The sequence below is a fragment of the Pteropus medius genome, unplaced genomic scaffold (genome assembly GCF_902729225.1).
Source record: "Pteropus medius unplaced genomic scaffold, Ma_sr-lr_union100, whole genome shotgun sequence".
In the NCBI taxonomy this organism is placed as follows: domain Eukaryota; kingdom Metazoa; phylum Chordata; class Mammalia; order Chiroptera; family Pteropodidae; genus Pteropus; species Pteropus medius.
The window spans coordinates 12,317,158-12,344,070 of record NW_024349802.1 but is presented as its reverse complement, the minus strand read 5'-3'; the positions used below and the strand labels follow the sequence as shown (position 1 = coordinate 12,344,070).

The following is a 26,913-nucleotide window of genomic DNA, read 5'->3' as shown; positions in this document are numbered from 1 at the left end:
TAATTCTATGGAAAAAAAGTATTCAGTCTCACTGTAACCAGAAAACGTGCATATAAAAATAAAAATGAGGTAGCTTTTCCCATATATTGACTGGCAATTTCCTAAAAATGCAGTAATACCTACCAAGGAGAAGATTCAGAGGATCCTCATGTACCATTGGTAGACAGCAAATTGGCCTGACTTATCAGGGGCAACTTGGCCAGATGAAGAAGAAAATTCTTAAGTGGACTTCCCATTTGACCTGATAATTCCACTTCTAAAGCTCTGTCCTACAAAATTATTCAAGGATATACACACACACAAAAATATATCTTATGATTTAACCACAATATTGTCTTATAATCCTAAAAAAATGGAAACAGTCTTCTACACAATAAAAGGCATACATCTATATGGTGGAATCAGAAATCAGGCTGCAAAAAACGTGAAGATATAAAAAACTGTTTATATTTATTAAGTGAAATAGATTCTAAAGCCATCCCTCATATACAAAATATATACATAGGTGCACTGAAATAAATATTGGAAGGAAAATACACAGAAATATTTCCAATATTATCTCTGGAAGTAGCATGATCACAGGTGGTTTTATTTCCTCATGTTTACTTTTCTGTATTTTCAAAATTTTCAAGCAAATAAGTGATTCTTTTGTATTCAGGGAAACTCTGCATAAGTTTTTTAAGGGACAAAAAGTGTCTTTCTCTCTTTCCAATTCGTAAAAGGCATAGAACAAGCAACTGCAGCCAGGTATCTGCCCCAGGCCCCTTGCCTAGCCCGCCCTTCAGAAAACTCCTTCCACATCCACATCCCTGTCCCCTAAGGAACTCTAAGTCCCTGGGCCCTGCTTTTATGCTTCCTTTCACCCTCTGTTTACCCAAGATCTGTCATGTGCAATTCATACACAGACTCAGATCACCGCCCAAGACCCACGACAGACATCGAGGGTCTCGTCTTTCCCGTCCATGTCTAGCTCATTCAGCCTTTCCCCTTTAAGCAAAGGAAGCTGTAGAGTGCCGATGGTTTTCACGAGCGTTTCAGAGACTGTCGCCTCCTTCCAGCCTCTCTCACAAACCCTGAGGAGGGCAGGTAGTCAGCGTTCCTGTTTTATGAAAAGGAAAGTGAGGCTCAGGAATTGAGGGCAGGAGCCCAGAGCTGGCTTACAGTCCTGGACTCTCTCCAATCCCACCGCCTGCAGATTCCAGGCCTCCTCAGCCAGCCAGGGACCCCCAGCTGGGAGGAAACGGGGTCCCGGCACCCCTGGCCCCATTTGGCCAGGAGCATGCTTGTCTGTTCATCCTTCAGTCTCCCTCATTCACCCTCATTTCAACTCTCTGTCCCTGCTCCTGCTTCCATAATAAAAAGGTTCAGAGAAATTAGGAGAACTTCCTCTCACAACTCATTAATTTAGTTAACTGTCTCATCTTTACTATCGTATCACCTCATAGATCAAGAACTTCTCATTTGCAATGTATGAGTCAGAACTTGCTCAGCTGTGATTGATAGAAGCCACCGAAGTCGACATAGCTTAAGTGGGAAAAAATGGAATTCATTAGCTCATGTCACTGGGGAGTCCAGAGTGCATATAACATCAGGCCTGGCTGGATCGAGGGGTTCAAACATCAGGGCTCTGCGTATCTGTCCTTTCTCCATTTAATGAGCAAAATATTCACCAACAGGCTCACATTTACATCCTACCGATTCCAGCAAAAACAGATCATCTTCCCCAGGAGCCCTAGCAGACAAGTCTCAAAAAGGACTCACCTAGCTAGGATCACCTGCCTACTCCTAGGGACCTGGGTTAAAGGTCAGCCCTGTCCAACCACACAGGAAAAGGTGTTCTTGTTCTAGAAGGGAGTGGGAGGTGCTGGAAAGGAAATCAATAACAGATTTCCACCTAAACAAATCTCTCCCACTTTAAGAACAAATCAGTTTCTTGGCACAGGCATTCATTGGCAGCAGTAAGCAGGAATGTCACCATAGAGCTGGGGTTACTTTGCCACCCAGGCTAAGTGAATTATTAGCTAACATTCACAGGAAATGCCCAAATACTACAACAAAAATCTATGTCAGAACATGATTTTTTTTTTTTAGTCAAGTTCATAAAGGTACAATTTACATACAGTAAAATTCACCCTTTTTAGTAAAGAGTTCTACGAATTTTCATAAGTGCACGCAATTATGTAACCACCATTATAATCAAGATATAGAACATTTCTGGTACCCCCAAAAAATCCTAGTGCCAACCCTCCCCCTCCACACACACACTCCCAGCCCCCAGCAACCATTGATTTGCTTTAGGGCCTTATAACTGAATATCATGAAGTTATTCAGTGTGTAGCCTGTTGAGTCTGGCTTCATTCACTTACGATGCATTCGAGAGTCATCTATGTCAGTGCAGGCATCAGGAGTTCACGCCTTTCATTGCTGAGCATCACTGATTATACATATGCTGTTGTATAAAAGTTTGATCTAAGATATCCATAAGGCACCCTATAGGTATCATTATTTCTATCTCAGTTCAACAAATATTTAGTTTCCTCTGTGCCCAGAAACAGCGGTTACATCAGTGAGCAAGACAGAGTCTACTCTCATGGTGCTTTCATTTTAACGGGAAGAAACAGAAAATGAATTAATATATGTCATATGGCAGGAGGTGAGAAATGACTTGAAGCAAAACAGGGGAGGCCAGAGGATGGAGGGGTGGGGTGCAGGTGTAACAAAGTGGTCAGAGAAAGCCTCCGAGGGACTCAGACAGCGAGGGCCATAAGCCTCTCAATTACCTAGAAGAAGAACATTCCAGCAGAAGGAACAGCCAGAGTAGAGGCCCAAGGCCTAAGGGAGCTTGGAGTGTGTGAGGAACAGCTAGCTGACCAGAGGCTGCAGTGAGCACAGCAAGGGTAGGAGTGAGTGGGAGGGAAGACAGGGCCTCACAAACCAAGCTGAGGCCTTTGGGTTTCACATTAGAGAGATAGGAAATTAATCCAGACATCCCACACCACCTGCCTTCTCCACACTGACAGACAGGAGGCCGGGTTCTGCTGCAGCCCATTCCACAGCCTCATAAGTCAGAGCAACAAAAAATCCAGCCACTACCCCACCCCACGCCCCACTCTCACATACTTCACAGAGGAAAAAACTTCCCAGGACCTGCAATGCCACCTTGCTATGTCTCCCCTGGAGGGATGGCAGCATAATTTGCCAGTCTTGGTTAGGTTTGTCAGATAAAATATAGTTAAATTTGAGTTTCAGACACAAAATGAATAATTTTTAATATCGTATGTCCCGAATTTTGCCTGGGACCTACCATCTCCTCTCTTCCAGCTTCTTTAAAGAGGAAAGCAAACCATCTCAACTTCTCAGGCCCACACACTCCTCCTCATGGCATCCTCCTTGCCTCTTCCCCACCATTCCAATCAATAGAAGCCACATCCCACCCTCTGACACGGTCCCCTCTCCAGCTGAGCCCCGGATCCCACCTTCTCCTGCCCCTCAGGTCTTTGCGCTATTGATTACCCATCTCCCCTCTGTATCTTAAACCTCTCATCTGCCAGATGTCTACTTCTCACTAGCAATTAAATATGCTCCAGTGGTCCCCATTTTTTTTTTCCAATCTTTCCTGGATCCTCATATACCATCACCCTTCTCTTCATATCCACTGTGTCCACGGGGTCTCACAAAGAGCAGAGCGGGTGCGCGATTAATATTTGCTGAATGAACTAATTTGGTCTACCATACGTATGCTTGCCTGACCCTGGCGATTTTGCTACGAGTTAAATGCTCTTACATTTGCATTTGGGTTCTGTGGGAGTGGGACCTGTACGTTATTCACTGATGTGTCCTCTGAAGTCCTAACTGCAGTGCCCTGTAGGTAATGGTAATCAGGCAGTGTTTGCTGCTCTTTTAGCTTCCTTTCCAATGGCCAAAAAAATGCCTGTGGGGATTTTAACAACAGAGGAAGAGGGGGAACCTAGTGCTCCCTTTGCACTGTATAGATTTAAAACATCCTTTTCCAGAAGTCAAGGGTGAAGAACCAAGATGGGCAGTCTCATTCTAGCTAGACACGTGGGCCATATTTCTCTCCTGTCAAGTGATTTTTTTAAATTTGTGCTTCTTGCAGAAGCACACATGTATCTCACGGGATGAGGAGGAGAGTCTGATTTCCCACAGCTCTCCACATCAACTGGGACCTGAGCACACAGTTATTAGCACTTTTTCCCTTCTCTTTCTGCAGGTCAGCTTGTCGCTATTGCCTCAATCAACCAACTCTCCAGAACACCCTTCAGAAACAGCATGGCAGAGCCAAGCAACAGGACCACAATGGACCAGAGATTCTGGTAATCTGTCTCTTGGGCCAGACCTGGGAGCACACAATCCCCTCCTGAGAAGGAAGAGACCATTCTAACACAGGCTCCATCAGCCAGAAAGGAAAGACAGAGAGAAAACGGGCTGCCCTCTCTTCCTCCCGTCCTCTCCTTCCCACATGCAATCAACCCATCATTCCCTCTGCAGAACAGGTAAAACATCAGTGGACAGTTCAGATGGCCCATCCTGTCTAATTACTGCCATCCAACTCCCCTGGCAGAGCCCCCTACTGGGTTCAGGGCAAGGAGAAACATGCTCTGGACATTCCTCAACAAAGAGCACTGGCTGTGGTCTGGGGGCTGACACCACACCAGCTGTCCAGCTACCTATAGCAGTGCCCAGGACAAGACTCTACCAGGGACCCTGCCACAGCCAATCAAATATATCACAGCCGACTTTACATCAGCACTCATGGTCTTTCTAATCAAACCAATCTGACAGAATAGACATGGGGGGTAAAGATCATTTAACTGCTCCCAGGAGGTATTACCAGTTTTTTTTTTTACATTGTGCACCCAAGATTTCAGAAACACACCTTACCTTTCACTAACCAGAGGGCCTCTTTCTCAATCTGTTAAGGGATCTTTTTTCTTTCTTCCTTCATTAATGCAGATGTCATTGGAGCAATGATTAAACCTAAAATGCAATTTTGAGCTGATTAGCTATCTTTGGACTTAGAAGAAGACTTTGTCATAAAAAGTGGATTCTTTCTGAAACCTTGTGGATTTCTCTCCCTGACCCCTGATATCTTACTTTCCTATTCTACAGGACTTGTTTTTCCTTCCAATTTTTTTTTTTTTTAAACTAACTTCACTAGGAAAAAAAATGAAACATTTCTGGTTTGGGAAGGGGGAGGGGGAAACAAGCGAATACAGTGAGGCCCCCTTGGCCCCCATCTGTTCCAAATCTTCCCCTCACAGGATGTAATGTCTAAAAAGTAAGAAAAACATGCCTTCCTCTTCCCATCCAGCAGGATCTTGCATGCGAAGAGAAGAATGTCTGGTTACTCTGTGGGTTTTCATCTGCTTTTTAACTCACATGTTGTGGAATTACACTGGCCCCTCAATCTCATTTCCCCCTCTCCCCTCCCAAAAACCCCAGCAAAGCAACCAGGGAGGCAGCAGGGTTCACCACTAGTAAAGAACATCCTGATTTTGGCCAGGAGCTCCCTCCCCTCCACACCATCAACCGCTTTGGCACAAAGGATCAGCTCTGAGCGTGACCAATGACTTTTGCAGATTTCTTCGCATGAGACATGCCAGAGGGATGCCTGGGCCCCCAGAGGAAGTGGTGCAGTCCCTGAGAGTAGAAGGAGTGGGCTCAGAATCCTGAACCTCGTATTCTGCCCTCTCACTCCCTGCTTCCAGGCACTGTGCATGCGGATGTACACAAGCAGCCAACTCCTGGACATCTGAACAGGAAGGATGTTCCCCAGTAGCTTACAACTGATACCTTTCCAGGACCGGGAGGGCGATATTTATAGGAAAGGCAGCGGGCCAAGCTAGACCAGCTCCAACTTTATTTCAGCCAGCCCTTCTTTCCTGTCTTCTGTAGTTCAAGTTAAAGGAAGAAGCATTCCTCCCTTTATTGCTTGATTTTTACGCAAGGACTGAGGCTCTCATTAAAATTATGGAGAAACCCTGACTGCAAAGATGGAAAAGCACCTGAATGACCTGCTCTTCCTCACTTGGCTCTTCATCTTCCCTCTCTTCACCTTTGTCCACCTTCACTTCATATCTTGTTGCCCCGCCCCCCCAGGCTAATACCTGGTACATGCTCCTTCTTTCTGCTCCCAGACACAGATTCCCCCGTGGTCGTCCAGATGAACAAAGCTCTCTCTTACCCTGGGTCCAAATTATCCTTTCTTCCAGCCTTCTCGCCCCTTAACACATCCTATAAGGCCCTGTATGACCTACTCTCACCAACACCCTCCCCCGACCTTACTTCCTACCACTCTTCCCCTGAAAACCATCACCTCCCTGCTACTGCTCAAACTCACCAAACACCCGCCTCAAGGCCTTTGCACCTGCTGTTCCCTCTACCTGGAACCCCTTCGCCTGTGTTTGAAAGCCTGGCTCCCTCACAAGATCTAGATTTCTGTCTAAAACTATGTCCCTAGAGAGGCCTTACTAACACTGTAATAAAAAGCTCCCTCGACATTCTCAAGCTGCTTTATCCCATAGCTTGCTTTATTTTAATTCACAGCATCATTCTCCACCACCAAAAACTCTCTCCTTGACCAATCTTTAGTCAGACTCCTCTGAGCCCTCTTTTCAACTAGGCCTCAAGCTTGGCATGCCTTTGGCAAAGAATCCTGCTAAGTCATCCCCTACCCTTGACATCTGATCAAGTTCCTCATCCCTTGTTTTCCATGGGTAAGTCCTTGGCCTGCCTTCTGCAAGAATCCTGTTATGTTGGTTCAGCACAAATGTCTCCATCCTCTGACCCCCTCACTCATTGGTTATAAATCTCCAACCGTCTTTGCTGTATTGAGAATTGAGCTCAATCTTCTTTCCCTATCGCAATAATCTTAAATGAAGTCTGCCTTACCATTTTAATAAGTGTCAGAATCATTTTTCTTTAACAGTACCTGATATCACATGATCTTTTTGTTTATCTGTCTCCCTTTACTGGACTGTAAACTCCACAAGAGCAGGTCTCTATGCGGTTTTCTCTCTTCTAGCTCCCTAGCTTCTAGAACAGTATCTGACGCACAGCAGATATTCAACAGGTATCTGTTGAATGAACAAATCTAGCCACCTCCACTTCTCTCTTGGTCTCAGTTTACCTGCCACCCCTTCTGGGAAGTCATTCCTGAATCTTCCTATATTGGACCCTGTACTTCACCTAGCAGTAATCATACTGATCACAAGGGATAATACTCTGGTTTGTTTAATATGTGCTTTTAACTTGCTAATTCTATAAGAAACTAACACACAGGAAAAGCATAGACGTCTATCTTGACCACACCTCCACAACACCCGCAGCCTCCAGTCTGTTTTCTCTGTGTAGACATCCTTGCAGGCATCTGTTTGCATGTCTCCACTCTCTCCCTCCCCTCCACACACATACATTTTCCGACCCCTAACAGGGGCTTAATTAAAAAGGGAGGGAGAGGAGCCCCGATGGGGCTGAGAGCCAGCTCTCTGCTCTCCAGAACCGAGCCCAGCTTCGTGCCCATCTTCTTAGCTTTCACCACCCACAGGAATAAAGAAACACTTCTCTTGGCTGCCCTGTAAAGAGGTAGATGGATCCCACAGGACCAGCCACTCTCAATGCACTTCTCCACTCCGGGCAAACTTACAAGGCCAGTATGGGTCAGAGTGAGCACCCTGAGGCCTACTGCTCAAAGCTGTGACCCTGGAAGGCATGAGGGTTCATTAGGTCCGAAAGCCACAGTGAGCCAGGGCCCCCTCCCTGGTGGTTGGTGAATTGGGTTGGGGGGACCTCAGTGGGGAGGGGAAGCTGATTGTGGAAACAGCCCAAGTAGGTTTTCATATAAAGGAAAAGTAAACAGATGAAGACTCTTCCTCAGCCCTTGGAGCCTCTCAGAGGAGAGCAAACCTTCAAGTGTTTGTTGAAAAGCTAATCCGATTTAAAAATGCTTGGAAAGGGCTGGAAGAGGAAGTACTGACTACTGACCACCCCCTCCACTGGCCTGCAGCCTAAGTATGGTCACATTCCCCTCCCTCCGTCTCTGTCCCTGTTATACATATGCACAGAGACCCAGAGGATCAGAAAGTACCTGAGGCAGGAGCGTGAACCAACCCTTGTCCACTGAAGGCTGCTGACGACTCTTCCTATCAAAGAAAAAAGGCTTCTTGAAAGCAAAAAACTGGAAGGGAGTGGAAGGAAGAGACTGCACGGCAAGGCAAGCTCACCCCACTCACACCCTAGGCATCTGCAGGACATTGAAGTGTCCTGCCCGCGTCCTGGGAGGCACATAATTACCCCTCCTCCACTCTCTTTTCTGGGAGCCAATTAATTCCCTGAAGTTCCAGGCGAAAAGAGTTTCCAAGTGGGTTTGCTGGACAAAAATTAGAGGAAAAAGTGAATCTGCTCAAATGCTCCAGATTCTGGTTCTCTCTTTCTTGGATAACTTTTCCAATCCTGTCACCCGCTACTGTCATGCTAGGATGACCATCTCAGGGTGCCAAGGACTGTCCTGGTTTTAGCACTGAAAGTACCACATACATACCCAAATGGTTGGTCTCCTGTCATCCCAATCTCCTCCCCTGCCCCTCTCACAGTTGCAGGTGGGCACATATTTTGGAAAGGTGGGCTTTCTGGTATTGCTCTCTAATCTTGACGCCCTTGCTGGGTTCTAGAGGGGAGTAAAGAAGTGAATCTAGAATTAGCTTCTTCCAATTAGAGGCTTTAATTTTAAAAGCCGGAGATAGATAATACCAAATAATACCAAATGTGTAGCACTTGCTCTGCTGTATATACCATACCTTGTTTAATTTAATACTATGAGGTGGGTTCCATTTTCCAGATTGGGTAACTGAGGCCCAGCATCACAGGTAATAAGTGGTAGGGCTAGGATCCTAATCTAGGCAATGATGCCAGGGCTCACAGATTTCTTTATCATCTTATTCTGTGATCCCTAAAGATAAAGAGTCCTTGTCCTTTTGATCACATGGGAAAGAAACAACTTATGCTAGATTGAAAAGGCATAAATTTATACATGTGGAGCAACTCATGAAGAAAATGGGATTGTGAGACTGTGACCACAGGTTCTCTTATAGATGGGACCCCTAGTTGCCATGGAGACAGGGCTAGGTTCATGGATAGTTATAGCACCACTGCCCTGGGGCAGAACCTCACCATGGTAACCTCTTAACATTGACCCCACCCACAACCACCCTCTTAATGGCTGCCAAATGAATCCATTAAATCCCAGTTTTGACTGTGTTCCTCCAACCCTGACACCCACAACAGCTGCACTGCATGATAAAACTCAGGTCCCTCGGCCTGTCTCATCCATTGCCTTGAAAACAGAAGTGGAGGCCAACTTTATAGGAACCAGCTTGGCAGGATAGGTCACAAACCTTGATAAATGTCCATGCTCTTTGACTTTATAATTTCCCTTATAAGAATTTTCCCCAAGGAAATGGTTCTAACTGGCAGTGACCAGAAGAAGGAGGGTAACATTTTATACATAAAAGTGTTCATACATAGGTTTATCTGGAACAACAAACCTGAAATAATCCCTATGACTAACAATAAGTAATGGTTAACTAAACTCTGATGCATATGATATAGCCATTCAATTGAATATTATGCAACCATTAAAATGTACGTTTACGAGGAGTTGAAAATAGCATGGAAAATGCTTGGCTACCAATGTTAAGCGAAACGAACAGGAAGTAAAATTATATAGACAGTGTGATCACAACTCTGTGAAAACAAAAACACAACTTACAGTGAAAGGACTGAAAGGAAGTGAACAAGGCGGAAAAAAAACTAACACTAAGCACCCTGCTAACTGCTTCGCATGCTTATCGCATTTAATCTTCACAGCCTGCTAAATTAGGAGTTGTTTTTATCCTCACTTTACCAATGAGAAAAGTGAAGCTCTAAGAGGGTAGTTAAGCTGCCCACTGGTTGCCTACAGCCAATAAGGGGCAAAGAAAGGATTTGAACCCAGATTTGTCTGTTTCAGGATCTGTGCCCTGATTATCCTCTACACTATACCATATCCACACTGGCAACTTTTCCCCCTCTACTCCCCACTTTTTTATTTTCTAAATTGTCTATATTAACCATTATTACATTTTTTAAGCCTTTTTTTTTTTCATTTCAAAGGAAATACAGGCTTATAATACTTGGTGCGTCTTGGTATTACTTTTTTAACATAGAAAACAATAAAGTTAGCAAACAACATTTAAAAACGATGGCAACAATGACAGACATTCCTTCATCTTAAATTCAAATCTCTTCACAGTTTGGCTCTTTACTGTCCTTTAGGCCACAATTCCCATCACTCCTTCATAGTTGTTAAGTTACTAAGCTATTAGGTGACATGGTCAGATCTACATTTTGGAAACACCTCTAGGGGCAGAGAGGAAGATGGACTGCAGAGGTGGCGGGTGGAGATGGTGGCGGCAGCTGAGGGCTCGCACCACAGTGGTCCCCACACTGATGACCTGGCCAATAGCCAGTGTGTAACACACACGTGGAAAGGCTGTGCCCACAGCGTCCAGGGGAAACAAACTGGAAAATCATCAACATTCAACAAAAAAAATAGCAGACAGACCTGGAGCCAGGATTTGAGCAAGATTTCTCCCCACTTCAGGGCCTCCAAGGAAGCCAGGATACAGGGAGGCCTCCAGTCTCCGTTCCCTGGAACCTCCAGGACAGAAGTGGCAAGAGGGAGAAGGACCACCACCACCCACACCGACGTTCTGGACCTGGCCTCCCTTGGAGCAGTCTTTTCTAGTGCGAGGGCGAGAGCAGGCTTTTAAGAAAACAAATTACCAAGAGCTTGGCTGCAACAGAGTAGTAGCAGTACAAAGTGTGAAAAGTGACAACAAAGATGCTCAGATTTCACTCACTTTTCCCAACCCTTGCACTTTGGAGGGATTTCCAAGTAGGAAGCCACAATATTACTGGAGGAGATAAAATAAAAAGAACTTTCCCACAGTGGTTCTCAGCTTTTGTGGGGCCTCAGAACCACCTGATGGGAGAGACTGTTTAAATGCAGATTTTCAGGCTCACCCCCAAACCTTCTGATCTCATAGACCCTGCTCAGGCCTAAGAGTCTGCATTTTATTTATTTATTTATTTATTTTTACACCCCCCACCCCACCCCAGAGTCTGCATTTTAATGAGCATTTCTCCAAGTTACTGTTGAACACTAAGCATACTTGCTAAGAAACCCTGACTTACAGTGTCTTGCTGATGTAAGGACTGACATTTGGGGGATATTTCTAACTACTTCGTCTTAAAAAAAAAAAAAATGAAAGCCTGTAATGTATAGGGAATTTTATTATTTTCACAACTTTTCTGCAACATAAATTATTTTCAAAATGAAAAGTTAAAAATACATATATTACAGAAGTAACATATGCCTATAATAAAATATTTTTAATAGTGCCACATGAGATAAAGCAGAAAATGGATATCCCCCTTCACTGTCCCCTGCCACCACCAGCCCCAACCCACTCTCCAAACTTAACCACTGTAAACAGTTTGGTATATATTAGCAAACCAATTGGACTTTTTGTTTGTGTTTTCATTTTCTAGTAATAACTAATGCCTGGAAGAATGTGATTAAAATGACATTCTTAAAAGCAATTTTGCAATGTGTTTCAAAAACCATAGAAAGATTTATATTCTTGGACCTACCGATTCCATGTCTAGGAATCTCTCCCAAGGACATCACTCTCTTGGAATAGTATGAAATTTTGTAAATTATTTTATCGCGGTAAGAACACTTTAACATAAAATCTACCCTCTTAAATTTTTAAGTGTCTAATACATTATTATTGACTGCAAGTACAATGCTGTACAGCAGATCTCTAGAGCTTATCCATCTTGCTTGACGGAAACTTTATGCCCTTTAATTAGTAACTCCCCATTTCCCAGCTCCTGACGACCACCATTTCACTTTTTAATTCTATGAATTTGACTACTTTAGATACCTCGTAGAAGTGGAATCATGCAGTATTTGTCTCTCTGCGATTGCTTATTTTGCTTGGTACAATGTCCTCAAGGTTCATCCATGTTGTAGCATATTGTAGAATTTCCTTCTTTTCTAAAGCTGAATAATATTCCATGATATGTATATACCACAGTTTCTTTAGCCATTCATCTGTCAATGGACATTTAGGTTCGTTTCTACATCCTAGCTATTGTAAATGGTGCTTCATCGAACATAGGAGTGCTAACTAACATCTCTTCGAGATTCCGATTTCAATTCTTTTGAAGTGGAGTTGCTTTATTTATTTATTTATTTGAATAAATCTCTGCTTTATTTATTTATTTCTTTAAATCTCTGTACTGTTTTCAATAGCAGCTGCAACATTTTGCATTCCCATCAATAGTCTACAAGTGTTCCAATTTCTCCTCATCCTCACCAATACTTGTCTTTCTTTTGTCCTTTTTTTTTTTTTTTTTTTTGCAATAGCATCCTGAAAGGTGTGAGGTAACATTTTATTATGGTTTGGTTTGCATTTCCCTGATGATTAATGACATTGATCATTTTTTTCATATATCCGTTGGCCTCTTTGTCCTGTTTGGAGAAATGTCTATTCAAGCTCTAGCCCATTTTTAATCAGGTTGTTAGGGGTGTGTGTGTGTGTGTGTGTGTGTGTGTGTGTTTACTATTGAGTTGGAGGAAGTATGCGATTTAAAATGAGGTCACAAAGCAACAGGGAAGATAGTTATGATAACGTTAGTGAAAAAGGAAAACGGTAAAAACACATTATATAGCCTCGGATTACCAAGTTGCTTTTTAAATTTAGTTTTGTTTAGATAAACAAAACAAAGGAAATAAACCTAAATTGCTAACAGCATGTTAAGGAGGTGGTATTTGAGTAAAACTTTTATTTTCCTCACAGCTATTTTTTTTTCTTTATTATTTCCTCTGTTGAGTGCTCAGCACTCAGCTTTTGTAGACAGACAGACCTGGGTGAGAAATCCATCTCCCACTTTCCATGTATATAAATTTGAGGACTTTATGTAACTTCTCTGAGCCTCAGCTTCCTTATGGAGATAATAGTAGATAAAAATTATCCTCTAAACTTGCTTCAAGAATTAAAATAAGAAAACATGTAGAAACACTGGATGCTTTCTGATCTGACACAATAAGTAAAGCTGTTATGGCTTTTTCAATATTCTCAGTGATGGGTCGCATTTCACAAATGAATACTTAAACACTGGGATTTAAAAATGGGGATTTTTAAAACTTTGATAGCCCTCATTTTCCTCATCAGACCCTCTCCTAAGTCCCTGCTTGGTTTAACTCTAAGAGATTTTGTACAAAGTAAATTACAGTGACAAGACACCATCCTCAGTTACCAGAAACAATGAAATGGGAATAAGATCTGCATATTGTAAAGTATCTAAAAATGCAAAACACCATGAGTCCATTTTCATAAGATTACTCTGAAGGGACAGTGATTAAACAAAGGTCCAAGTACCTGGAATATTTGCTTGAGGGGCAATAATGCATTAAGTGAACACAGGAAATACAGGAGGGCGGGGGAGTAAAGATGGAATGTGGAGGGGCTGTGTGTCAAGAACATCACCATTACTCTTCCAATGTCTCGGCCCAGGCTTCCAAGAGGAGGCAAGACTTTCGGGGAGTAATGAGAATATGAATAATTATCTCAAGATGCCTTTCAGCCAGCCGGAAGAACAATTCCTTGGACCACCTTCATCTAATTTGTGGGAAGACTTGCCTGTTAGGCTTGGCTCCACAACTATTACTTTGGAATTGGTCAAGAGGATTACTCTGAGCCCATGATTATAGCATGTCTCTTCTTTCTAAGGACTACTTAGAAATGGAAAGTAAATTTTTATTATATTATCATTGTCACTTTGATAGTATGCTCAAGCTTACTGTTTCTAAAATGCCAAAAGCACTTGTTCAAGAAAATATACAACCATATCTAGATAAAAGTTTAAAAAAAAAATCTTCTCTACATACGCCCATCTTACATCCCTCCCTGGAGGGAACTACTGAATAGATAGGTACTCTTCCGGATCTTCACTTTTATGAATGTATGTGATGTATTCACATGCGCACATACACATTTTTTTTTTTTACATAAATATGATCACACTCTGTTTCTCTGCAACTTGAGTGTTTCACTTCATAACAAGTAAAGGGCATCTGTTCATATCTTGCACATACAGACATTTATGTGGTGGTTATAGACCCTGGGGCCAGCAGGCTTGAAGCCCAGCTCCCCTACTTACCATCTGTGTGACCACAGGCAAATTACTTAACATCTCTGTTCTAATCTATAAAAATATTCTGATAATAGTAACTAAAGAATTGTGAAGATTAAATGAATTAATGTTGTAAATATTAGAATAGTGTGTAGAGTAAGTAGTGTATGTGTGGTGTTGGCTATTGCCATTATTTACCTTGTTCTTTTATTTAATGGCCATCTAATATTGCATCACTTGGTGAGCCATAATTTTTTGAGCTGGTCCCCTGCTGAGAGACACATAGGTGATGTCCTCCTTTTTCTGCAGTGAGCATTTTTGAACTTAGGTCTCTGCATACACGGGTGAGCATCACTCTAGGATAGTATCCAAGGCATGGAATTGTTGCATCACAGGTCACGCTCATTTTTTATGAAAGATGTTGCCGAATTTCCCTCCAAAAGCCTGCACTTAATTTATACCCTCGCCAAAGGTGTATGCCCTCCTGTCTCCAGGTGTCTTCACAATGATGGAGGGCAGAGTCTTTGGCATCCTCATTTTTGCAGTCACCTTTACTAAATGAAACCTCAATCAAAACCACCAGCATTGCATTTATTCAGGTCCCTGGGACACCTAATCTCTTTGTCTTTTCTAAAAGGAAGGAGACATTTTCAGCTCTGACAGGCCTTCAGTCACCTGGACACAGCCCTGGGACAACTTCGAAAACCACAAATAAAACACACTCACTATTCCCTAACACCCTCCAGAGCAGCTCAAGGGGGCCCACGTGAGGCCCAGCCACTTTCCTCTCTCTCACATGCAAAAAAATTTTCAATAGAAGCTGTTTTTTTTCCTGGGTGGAAATCAGAGCCTGCATTTGAATCTAAATATTATCCCAGGGCTGGAGGGAGAATGGGCTGGAAGCAAAGGCTGCAATATCCCAGTTGTCTTAATGTGGAGCAAGGGAGGAGGAGGGAGCACCCTCATCCTTTCCCTCTGCTGCATGTAAAAAGGGGAAACACCCTGGGCACAGGCCTATCCCATCAGGACAGCTTATAGTAAACGAAGGGGGAAGATGGTACAGAAGTTGGCAGGAGATCTCCACCAGGCAGAGGAGAAACAAGACAAAGAGGAACACTCCATCTGTGGGGTCCAGTCTGGAGTTTCGTCACCTGCTCTGCATGTCTGCTGGAGTGACCACCTGTAGCCACCTGGCTCCTTAGACTACAGCTCTTGTCACATGATGGTAAGATGACAACTGACCGAGGTGGCCCTCTGGCCTCATCTCCAAAGTTCTGCGGCACTGGGTAACTCCTGGCTTTGCTCTCAAGAACCTGTGAGAATTGAGGGGAGCTGTGCAGGCCAGGCGGGGGAGGGAGGGTGTTCCAGCCCATCAGGGGCCTCCCAGAGTTCTTAGGCAGGAATGTCAATAATTCCGAGGGTTGCCCCTGCTGGGCTCTGGGAGCCCCAAAGCCATTCATCTTTCAAACTTGTTTTTCAGGCTCACTATTTTATGGCTCAAAACCATTCACCTTTGTTCTTCTAATTGTCTCCTTGCCTCCCACCATTCCCAGGGACCCAGGTCAGGTCAGGGAGGGGAAGAAGCTAGGGAGTCTCTGGAACAGTGGATTCCATGGATCAGAGAGAATTCCAGAGATGAGACCCAGGGACCCTGGCTCATGACCGCAAAGGAGGGAATAATTCAGATGATTATTTCAGGCACTAGGAAGTGAGTTAAGCGTTCCCTTCCTAGTTGGCTCACATGGGAAGATCAGCGGGAAGGAAAGGAGGTCCAATGACCCAGCGTCTCAGCTGGCTCTGAGCAGAGGCAGTGTAGAGTACAAGAAAGGGAGGAATTTAAGCTCTCTGTGCCTCAGTTTCCTTTTTTCTTTTTTTAATATTTTTTTAATTTTTAAATTACAATTGGTGTATAATATTATATTAGTTTCAAGTGTACAATGCAGTGATAAGACATTTACATATCTCACAAAGTGATTACCCCAAAAAATCTAGTACCCATCTGACACCATACATAGTTTTTATAGTTTCCCTTTTTCTGAGAGCCTGGGGCTAAACACCCAACACCCTGCATTTCATTAAATCTGCAAAACGGGTTATTTGTTGAGTGGGGCTATGTGTTCTGGACACCATGGACACAGCAAGAAACAATCAGACCACGCCTGCTCTCATGGACTTTACATTCCCAGTGAAGTAGGTCCTAATAACAGTGTCATGCTTACTACTGAGGAACCCAGGTTTATGGAAGGAACTAACACGCCAATGAGGTCATACGGCTCCTAAGTGGGCTGCATGTTTCTCTCTCAAATGACACTGCTCTTCACCACAAACACTAACAACAGCTAACAAGGTACACCGTGACTCTCATCGAGCTGTGGCTTCAGAACGCTTGTTTGCAGTAGCTCCTTCCAAGGAGCTACAAAGAAACGCGGTCTTGGGTTTCTCTAAAATCAAGACCAAAATCAAGTCTTAACCACAACTGGAAAGAGTATGGTCCCTCCCCACTGCAGTTCCCCTCTGTCGCTCTTGCCCTCCTGGGTATGATGTTAGGGTGGCCTCAGGGAGTCAAGTTGATGGGACATTGAGTGTGAGTCTAGCAGGATGTATTTATGTGGTTCACAATCACCTGCCTATATGCTGGGTGACTGCTAACCTTCCAGTGCCGGCGCGCTCCCAGTGCCTACCACCCGGTATATCCAAGCGCCTACCACCCAGTTCCTGACGCCAGATCAGCAGTTGAATTGCTACGTGAAATGTCCTACAGTGCCCAACACAAAAGTGTATGGTAAAGGAGGAGAAGGGTTTAAAACGGACAGAGTCAGATGCCAGTCTGTTAGAAGTGGTTCTAATTATTAGACCTGTAAAATTTTAAGTAAAAGATCAGTTCCTCTAATCAAAATGGAAGTTCTCTTCTGGCAGAAATGTACTCGATGTATATAATTATATTGGACCACAGCTTCTTTATTAATTTTTGATAGGAATAGTACAAAATAGAATTTCCTGAAATTTCTCTGTTTATAGAACATGTAGTAATATTACAGGGGGTGTGTGAATTTGCTCATTTTCTGTATCTAAGCTGTCAATAATATAAAACAAATGTTGACAACTATGCTAGAGAAAATGCTGCATTTCTTTTATTCTCTTTATAGAAAGTTATTTTAGAAAACCGTCATCATATGAAGTGATCAAAGAGTATGAGGCCCGAAAATATAGAAATAAAAAGTATGGTAGAGATGTGTCAGGCAATTATTTAATAAAAATGTTCTGTTATTTTTCTGGAATTTATAGGGTTTGAGTTATTTGTTGGCTTTTAAAATGTATAAGTTAATGAAGTTCTTTTCTCTCTCTAAATAAATATTCGTTTATATTCCTAATATTGGATTCATAATTTTGTAGTATTTCTCTTAAAGATAGCCCTCAAATTGTACAAGCTTCAGGGCCTCATAAAAACCCTGATTTTCCCCTGCAGCCTCCATCTCCCGAGCAGTTATGACGTGCCAGGACCTCTGAAAAATCCCTCTACATGGATTATCTAATTTAATCCTCAGTCACCCAGTGAGGTAAACTAAGGCTTGGAGCATTTGTTCTACATAATACATGCAGCTCATTCTGCAGAGTTGTAGCAAGGATTCGAAATCACACAGTGCCCGGCGCAGTGCCCTCCACATAGAATAAGAACCATTATTACGATTTGCTGTGTTTCCTCCCTGAGCCCAGTTTCCTCATATTTAAAGCTGAAGGGATAAAGAAATGAGATTGAAATATCTGTACATGCACAGAGGACATTGGTAAAGATACACAGTGTTGGCAATAGTGGCTGCCTCTATGGAAGGGACCCGGGCATGGGAGGGAGACATATCCCTCTTATATCGTCCCATTTTTAAACAAGTTAATATATGAAGACTATTCGGCATAGTGCCTGGCACAGGGTAAGTGCTCAATAAATGTTATTTGGTTATTGTTACTGTCAATCACTTAAATAAATTCATTTAAAAAATAAGGAGGTGGGCCCTGATGTTTCAAGTCCCTTCCAGCTGAATTTGGTGTTTGCTTTAGATAACAGTTTCCAGCACTTTGTGGGAGAGACAGTGTTAGCCTGATGCCACTTCCCAACTGAGCAGACTTTCCTTGGCTTGTACAGCCTAAAGCATATATTCCTCTATAGCACAGCTCAAGCCAGTGGGTCCTCAGCCTTGGCTTGTACAGCCTAAAGCATATATTCCTCTATAGCACAGCTCAAGCCAGTGGGTCCTCAGTGGCCTCTGTCCTACTGTAAACTCTTTGGGGATGAGAGGTCTCCCAAGCCCACTCGCCAAAGCAAGGACCCTTCCCCACAGTAAGAGATGGGTGAGCCCATGAGTTCTGCTGCATGGAAGGCCATGGATCCAGAAGCCTAAAGTCATCGTTTAGGGGTAAATCTGATTTGAAATATCTACTCAGTCCAGGAGCACTGAGCACAGACCTTTGGGGTACTTGACATCTTGGCCTCAGTGTGACCTTTAAGGGTACAGCCCTGACCTTCACCTGCCTGGCATGTAGGAATGAAGTGGTCCACATAAGTGTCTCATACTGCTGAGAGCTTCCAGCAACAGCCACCTAATAAAAGTCTTATCACATCAGAGCTGTATGACCTTGAGTTGGTCACTTGACCTCTTCAATTGCAGTTTTCTCATCTGTAAAATGAGGATTACAAATTAACCCGTTTCTGTACAATAAAAGATGACCCCCCAACCCGCCTTGGATTGCAAGTATTTTGAAGAGAGGAAACAGTGTGACCCACCTTGGCATTTCCATGAAGGTGCCTACCCTAGAGAAGGGACTTGCTAATTCAAGGCAAAACAGTATGGGGTCATCTAGACCTGGATTCAAATTCTGCCTTTGCCACTAAGTTCCCATTAGGAAACCTTTCAGAGTTTGGTTATCACTCATAACTATACCTCTAGGGTCCTCATATTGCAAAACTCTAGGGGAGCTGTTCTCATAGTGTGTTCATAGAGTGAGGCACACAGGAGCCCCGACTGTTTCAAGCAGGGGGCAGAGGTGGGGCGGGGGGGTGGATTGTAAGGATTCAAGGCCACAGTGAGTACAAGGTAGGAGCACAAGCTTGGCTCAGAGTGAGTGAAGAGAAACAGAGTCTAGAAAAGGCATAAATCAAAAGAAAATGTTAAACTAATTAACAGCAGACTTGGTCCAAAACAGAGTATTTGAAAGCTTAAAGAATTTGCTAATATGCAAAGATAATACCACAGATTTGTATTTTCAGGGATTCACTCATTTTCTGGTTGCTCCAGAAAAAGGTTTTATGGGCTTTGTGTGTGTGTGTTTGTGTGTGTGTATGTGTGTGTGTGTGTGTGTGTGTGTTATGATTGTGAAGGTGGAAATGGTTCCATCAGCAAAAATATTTTTATAACATCCACCTCAAAAAAATGATCTATTCACATAAACAAATCTTAATCTTCGCTTTACATCGATAAGCTGCAGAGCTGACAAAAACAATGTTTTCTTCTTCTTTTATTTTATATTTTTTCTTCTTCTTTTAAAACTGTCATCATTCTAAGAATTTGATGCTGTTTGCAAACGCCCTTTTAAGGGACTCAAGGTCTTTCTACTGTGAAAGAAAACTGCAATGACCACTACTTGGACTCAAAAAAGGTGTTTCTAGCAGCACGGCACTTCTCCAGTCAGAAATCTGAGTGCCCTCTTTAAATCTTGAAGATTTAAAGAAGGAACTTTAGCCACTATCTCCCTTATGGGAGGGGAGATAACAAAACAAAACAAAACAAAACTCACTTTCTACTGGAGAATTTTTAGGAAACAAGTTCTGGTTTTCTTTGCCAACTACTCTGCCCTTCTACAGAAAGAACTCATCTGCATGGGTCCAGCTTGCTGTAACATCTGTATCTAATATGCATTCGCACACATAGGCTTTCTCGAGGAGCATCTCCCATGTATCAGGAAGACAAGTCTGGATGAGACGAACCAGAGCGGGGGAAACAAACGTGAGGTTGACGGAAGAGAAAGGCACCAGGAGGCAAAAGGCCAACACTCTGTTCTCCATCTTCAGAGCTGAGCTCTGGCAAGTCTTTTGACCGACCCAAGACTCAGTTTCCTTATGTGTAAAGTAGGGATAAAAACTCTTCCTCTGTCTACTTCGAGAGGATTGATCTTTCCCTGCCACCCTCACTCACACCAATTCACACAGCTGAAATAATGGCCAAGCAGCGCAGGGCTGCAAACTCAAGTCTAATGTAAAAACGAGTAAGGGGGTTGGGGGGTGCAGCTCTGTGTTCTCCTCTCAGCTGTGGCATGCTTCTGCTTCCAACAGCCCAAACTTTCGATCCTCCCATGCTGTGTCCGTTTACTACCACCACTGCTCAGAAGCCATTAGCCAATGACCTTGCCCACAAATGCCCCAAAGGAGAAAATGACTACATAATCATGGTTCAGGAAATCTTATGTCCCTCTTTAAAATAATAATTAGGAGAACTATATAGGAACATGGGGAAACTTCTGTAATATAGTGCTGAGTGAAAAAACACAGTCACAAAAATCATGTCTATTACAAGTTTGCAGAGTTTGGTTGGAATCAGACCTGGGTTTGAATCCCAGTTCTGTCAACTATGGCCACACGACCTCTTGGACCCGCAGTCTCTTCATCAAAGTAATGTGGATAATAATTCCTCCCTTCTAGAATTATTGCTAGAATTTGGTGAAAAATATGTAAAAGGTTTAGCACAACCCAAGCCCCTAGCGAGAGAGTTCACATAATGTGCACGTGTGCATGTGCTCAAGGACAAAGATGAGAACAGAACCCAGCAAAGGGGCAGAGTCCTTTTGGAGATAAAAAGACATGGATTTGTTTGGTTTTTTTCTTTTCAGATTGTTATCATATCTTAATAAAATATACAAACACAATCATTCTTTTGACTAGAAAAATACAATTAAATGAGGTTCCTCTAGTTGATAACCCTGCCCTTCCTGCTCATGCTGGGAGGCACTGTTCCTATGAGGTCTGCTTTTGGGACAATTTATATAAAAATCAGAAAAACATGGAGCCTCTGTAACTCCCCTCATTCCAAGCCCATGTAACTTTTCATCCCCATCTGTTATCTGTTTTCTTAACGAAATCTTCTACAACCAATAGGGGCAAAGAGTGATGAGGAAGTAAGGCCAGAGGATAAAGGGCAAATTCATAATTGGAGAACATAATAATTAATATTTTGGATAAATGTGTAGAAGTATTTGTTTGTTTGTTTGTTTGTTTTTGTATCTCAGAACCCTTAGACATCCTTCAGCAAACCACAAGGCTGTCCAATAGGGTGTCAGGGGGCATCGAAAGTACATGTAGCCTGTGGGTTCCTGCTGCCCGGGTTTAGGAACCAGTCTCCTGCAGGACACTCTGCAGCAGGCGTGGTGTGTTCACTCAGAGGCAGATGACTTGGGGTGTTACTTGAGTTGTTCTCAGATAGTTATCAGTGGAGAAAGGCTCAATTATTTTCGTTATATGGAGTCAACAGAGACAGGCTGAATTGGGTCTGAGCCACAGAAGCGAGGTTAAGGTGAGGGGGAGAGGAAGAACTGAGGGGGACTCTCCCAGGTGCCATGCCCACTGAACCATGATGCCGGGGGTGGCGGGGGGTGAGCAGGACGGGAATACATTGCATGCCTGTCTGGCCCGGCTCTGCTGGTCCCAGCATAAACTCCTAGAGAGCTAAGATCACATCTACTGTGTGACTGACTAAATGCCTCAGGTGGAAAGAGCTTCATCAAAACCTCATTTAAATGCTCCAGCATGGGAAGGGATGCAGTAACCTGGGGGCCCTCTGACCCCCTCTTCTTCACCCAGCACAGTCCCCTTTTCTTCTCCAATAACAACAACTTGTATTACTAAGGGCCTCCTATTGCCAGGCCCTGTCCTAAACAGTTGGCACTTAACATCTTATTTTACTTTCCCAACAACCTGTGAGTTAGGTACTGTTACTATTCGATTTAACTGTAGGGGTTCAGAGTCACCTCAAGATGTGCCTCTGTGATTTGCAGATTATTTCGAGCTAAGGCAACCGAGACTCTGCAGGTTCAATAGAAACTTCTATCTCCCCTTAACTACCTAGAAGAATTTGAATAAGGGGCCTTACCTATAATAGGAGACTACCAGAAATAACTTTTTTTTTTTTGACCTACCTATATATAGGGCAGAGCAAACTTCTAATTCCTGAATATCTGTTCTTCTTACTGTCTTGCAATGACCTTCTGTCCCTGTGATGCCCCAAGTTGATCCTTGGCTTAGAATGTCATGTATACCTCATTTTTCCCTTTCTGTCTTTGAATCTCTCATGTACGTGGGGTCTCTGACTCTACAGGGTCCCTGTAATTAGACCGGCCAAAAGAATCTTGAGGATAGAGGAAAGTTTCTTCCTCCCCCACATTACAAATGAGGAAACTGAGGCTCAGAGAAGGTTACTGTAACTTACCCAAGCTAATAAGTGGCAGATCCGTCAAACTCAGATCTGTCTGACCTTGGAGCCCAAGCTTTCAACCACTATACACTTTCTCTCTTATCTTCTTCCTGTCTCCTCTGTTTTTGCCAAAGGCTTTCTAATACCCTCTCCCTCGCCCCAAATCAACCCTAAATCTTCTGGGGACTGGTGGCTATTCTGGAGGCTGACCTTGGAAGAATAAGTCCCCTCAGGTAGAAGAGTTACTGTTTCTGAGACTTCTCAAGAACAGGAAACTTCCCTGGCTGCTTGCAATAAATCCAAGCCTTCCTTCCTTTGTGATTTCACCCCGGGAGCAACGCTCCAGGATGACTCATCTCTAGACAGGCAGGAGATCTCCTCTGGAGACTGGAGGTGACCTTGGCCAGGCACTCACATCCTGTGCCTGGTTTCCCGTTTGTCAAGTGGGCAGCCCAGTCTCCCTGCCAGGCTTGTTGTAGAAAACAACAAAAGAGCGAACACAAAGCATGTGGAAAATAATTTTTAAAAAGAGAATACAAAATACTGACAATCCTCCAATTCCCACCTACGTCCCACATACCAAACCATTATCTAAATCCTCTCCGATCTTAATTCTGGCTTCAAGAGTTCACCTGCACTCCTGCATCTCCTTGGTGTACGGGCAAACAGTGATTACTGAGTAAAGGAAAGGTGACATGGATAATAACCCTTTTTCCCATCTGTAATTAGACAACCATTTAGTTCCATATTACCCTATTATAAGCATGTAATACTAATAACAGCTAGCATTCACAGAGCCCTAATGAGACATATAGTTTATATATTTTTTTCCTCATTTAATCCTTTTATAAGTGTCTAAGATTGGCCCCACTTTAGAGATGAGAAAAATAAGGTTAAGACCAATTGACAACAGAGACTTAAAGGTCACACAGCTAGTAGGTCTCCACCACACTACAATGCCTTCGCTGACTTCACTCTGAAATGACAAGCCCCAGCACTCTCTTGTCACCTTCCCCACATAACTTTCCTCCTTAGTTCTTAGGCATTTTGGCAATGAATTTACTGCTCTGCCCCTCCCCCATCCAGGTAGACTGGAAATCCATGCGGGCAGAGATTTGTTAGTGTCTTGTCACTGCTGTGTTCCTCTCTGTGCCTATACTGCCTGACACAAAGTAGATACTCGATAAATATTATGAAACAAATGAATTTGTCCAAAAATTATCATTAGCTATTTCTGACTGTCCTATCTACTAGACCGTAAAATTTGGCGGGATTTTGTTCATCCCTGTCCACCCTACCCCTCATCCTCCTCGAGTCTGATACTTATAGAACACAGTAAAAATATTCCATAAATGTTAGGGGATAGGATTTTACTCTTTCTCTGTGATTTTGGAATGTGCATTGGGGGTGGTCTGATGTTTGGGGAATTCAGTCTCTGTGCCCCCCACAATGAAGAGGGTGCTTAGTGGAAAACTGAGGAGAGCTGAAAAACGTGTGGAACTTCTTCAGGGTTCAGCCCTCCTGGTCCTGCTCCAGGATGCTGATGGACAGGCGGGCTCCACAGGATGATGCAAAGGTTTTTGCATTTTGTTTGCCAGGTTTCTGACTCATCTTCCCTGGGCTGTGGGAAAGGGCTCAGTATGCGGCTCCACAAACTCTGCTGAGCAGCAGGCTGAGCAGGCATTGGAAATGACATGGGGGGAAAGGGGATCTAATTAAGCAGAGTAGGTGATAGTGTCAGGAAGAAAAAGCAAACAAGTGGCAATTTGGATATCTGCCTGCAAATAAAAGAGATGACTGTCCTTCTCTCCTCTGGCTCCTGTTTGCCCTATAAATCTCAGTTCACTAATCCAAGTGTTTTAATTATCGCTATATAATACAACATGCTGTGCTGGGCCCATCATGGGGAAATTAAAACAAAGGAGGGGGCAAAGGGATTCAGGCTACCCCATTCTCCCATCTCTCTTGTTTAGACTAATCTGAAGGTGTTTTCCCCCTTCTGCCATAAACACAACATGGGGTTTTCCAACATCAAACATATTACCTTCTTACTCACAAAAGGAACTTCAGGCCCTGAGCTCTCTCCCCAAAACTGCAACTCAGGGGCCAAGAGTCACCTTGGCCACTGCTGATACTGAGTCCCCAAGAAATCAAAAGCACCAAGTCATGAATTTAATACCACCTCCAAAAGGAGAGTCCCTCAGTGGGATGCAGTATGATGGTTAAAACTAGCATTTGAATTTCACCTCCACAACCTGCTTGCTATTTGGCCTTGAGCTAATCACTTAAGCTCTCTGAGCCTCGGCTTCTTCAAATAAAATACAGCAACAACAGAGTTAAACATATAACATAAAGCATTTTGCACAGTGCTTGACACACTGTAAGTGCTCTGTAACACACTCGCATCTCCTGGCCTCCATCTTTGCCATTCCAACTGCCTATAGGAAGCTTCCAGAAATCTGTGTCTCACTCCTTCCCTTCCTTCTCAAATGCCACCTTATCTGTGAGCCTTCCCTTACCACCCTAAATAAAATTAAATTAAATTAAATTAAATTAAACAAAATAAAATAAAATAAAATACTAGCGACCCTCCTCTCATATACACACACTGCATCTCCTATGTTCTTCATTGTTGTCCATAGCAGGAAGTGCTACCTAACATTTTACATATATACATGTTTAAATTTTTTTTTAGCTCCTTAGCCTAACAGGTAAACTCCAAGAAGTTTGTTTTGTTGACTGCTGTACTTCCAGTGCCTATACAGAAGTGCCTGGCATACAGGGAATGTTTAATAAATATTAACTGAGTGAATAAACAGCAGCTATTCTCCTGATGATGACTGAAATGGCTATCAGAGACCACATAGGCCAAAGTTCTTCACAGGCTAGGAAATTGAGTCTAAGAGACATGCAGCACCTGCCCTCTGGTTCCTGCTTTCCCAGGACCGTGTGGTGGCTAAGGCCGGGGGCCCTGACTCCAAGGCCGGGGGCCCTGACTCCCGCCGTCTTGCTCTGCCTCCAGCCTGCCTGCTCAGACCAACATTGAACTTGTTGGTACCCTGCACTCCTCATCTGGGGAATGGAAGCAATTAAGCAGATGGCTTTCCCTCCCAAGTGCGTAGGACCCGGATGCCCCAGTGACTGGCAATCTATAAAAGCAAAACGGACAGGTGGAGATACCGCAGCCGCTCCACTCTGGAAATCCATCAACAAATGTGCTCAGAGTTGAGGAACTACAGACAGCTGCAACACAAAGGAGCCAAAATCCACCAGCACCAAGGACCCTCTTGGCTTTGCACTGACGGAAGGCGAGCGCTGCAGTTTCTGGGGCGCCTGGATAACTTCCTCTTGCACAGACACAAGGGACCCTGTTGGGAGAGATGCAAATCCCAGCTCCATCATTCTTAGGTGCACAACCTCTCTGGGAAGATTTTCATCTCTTAGGATCCTTCTTCTTAGGATCAAATGAGAAAGCACGCACACAGCACCTGGCACAGTGCATGGCACACAGTGAGCACACAACATTAGCAGTTCTATATGGTACTGATGATATCCAGAGGCAAACACAACCTTCCTTCCCCCACCTCCACCCACCTTACCAGCAATTAGAAGTTAGAATTAAGGTTCTTGCGAAAGAAGGGGGCTAGTCGGCCTTGGGAATCCAGCACCAGATAATTTTTTAAAGGATCCCATTTTCCCATGAGAGTGGAAACAACTCAAGAGTCCACATTAGGTCCCCCTCTCCCTCCAAGCCACTCAGAACCTCACACGGCTCCAAAAGGGAAGATTCCAGCCTGAGAGTGTCAGCCATTCAGGTGATCTTCCTCAGAAAGTGTGATCTGGATCAAAGCTCCCTAGAGGTGGAGATGACAAAAGACTCAACAAAAATATCCTGTAATCCCTTCCCTACCAGTCCCCCTAACCGAAAAATCAGATCCAAATAAAGTACTAAAGAGGGACACCACCAGTAATCAGAATGCAGAGATTAAATAAGGCCTGTCGCTTTCGCTTGCACTGTGAGCTGGTCCAGTTCCCCATCCCTTTTGAATCTGTTTCCTCATCTGTATAGAGGTAATGGCAATGCCTATCTGGCGGTGCCATTATTGTAAGGATTAAATGAGTGAAGGCAGCTAAACACAGTGCCTCGTACATTAGCTGCTGCTTTGAATATTCAAGCCAAGAAGCCCAGTGCAGCCAA

General features: G+C 43.6%; 1 long non-coding RNA gene across 1 annotated transcript in view; it reads right to left on the bottom strand.

The window, feature by feature from the left end:
- Positions 1-26,913, bottom strand: part of LOC120581482 (uncharacterized) — a 160,964-nt gene that overhangs the window by 111,460 nt on the left and 22,591 nt on the right. The window contains exons 4-5 of the long non-coding RNA XR_005647288.1: positions 8,108-8,162; positions 4,903-4,998 (exon numbers count right to left, since the gene is read on the bottom strand). This is a non-coding gene — a long non-coding RNA (uncharacterized LOC120581482). The remainder of the gene's footprint in view (positions 1-4,902; positions 4,999-8,107; positions 8,163-26,913) is intronic.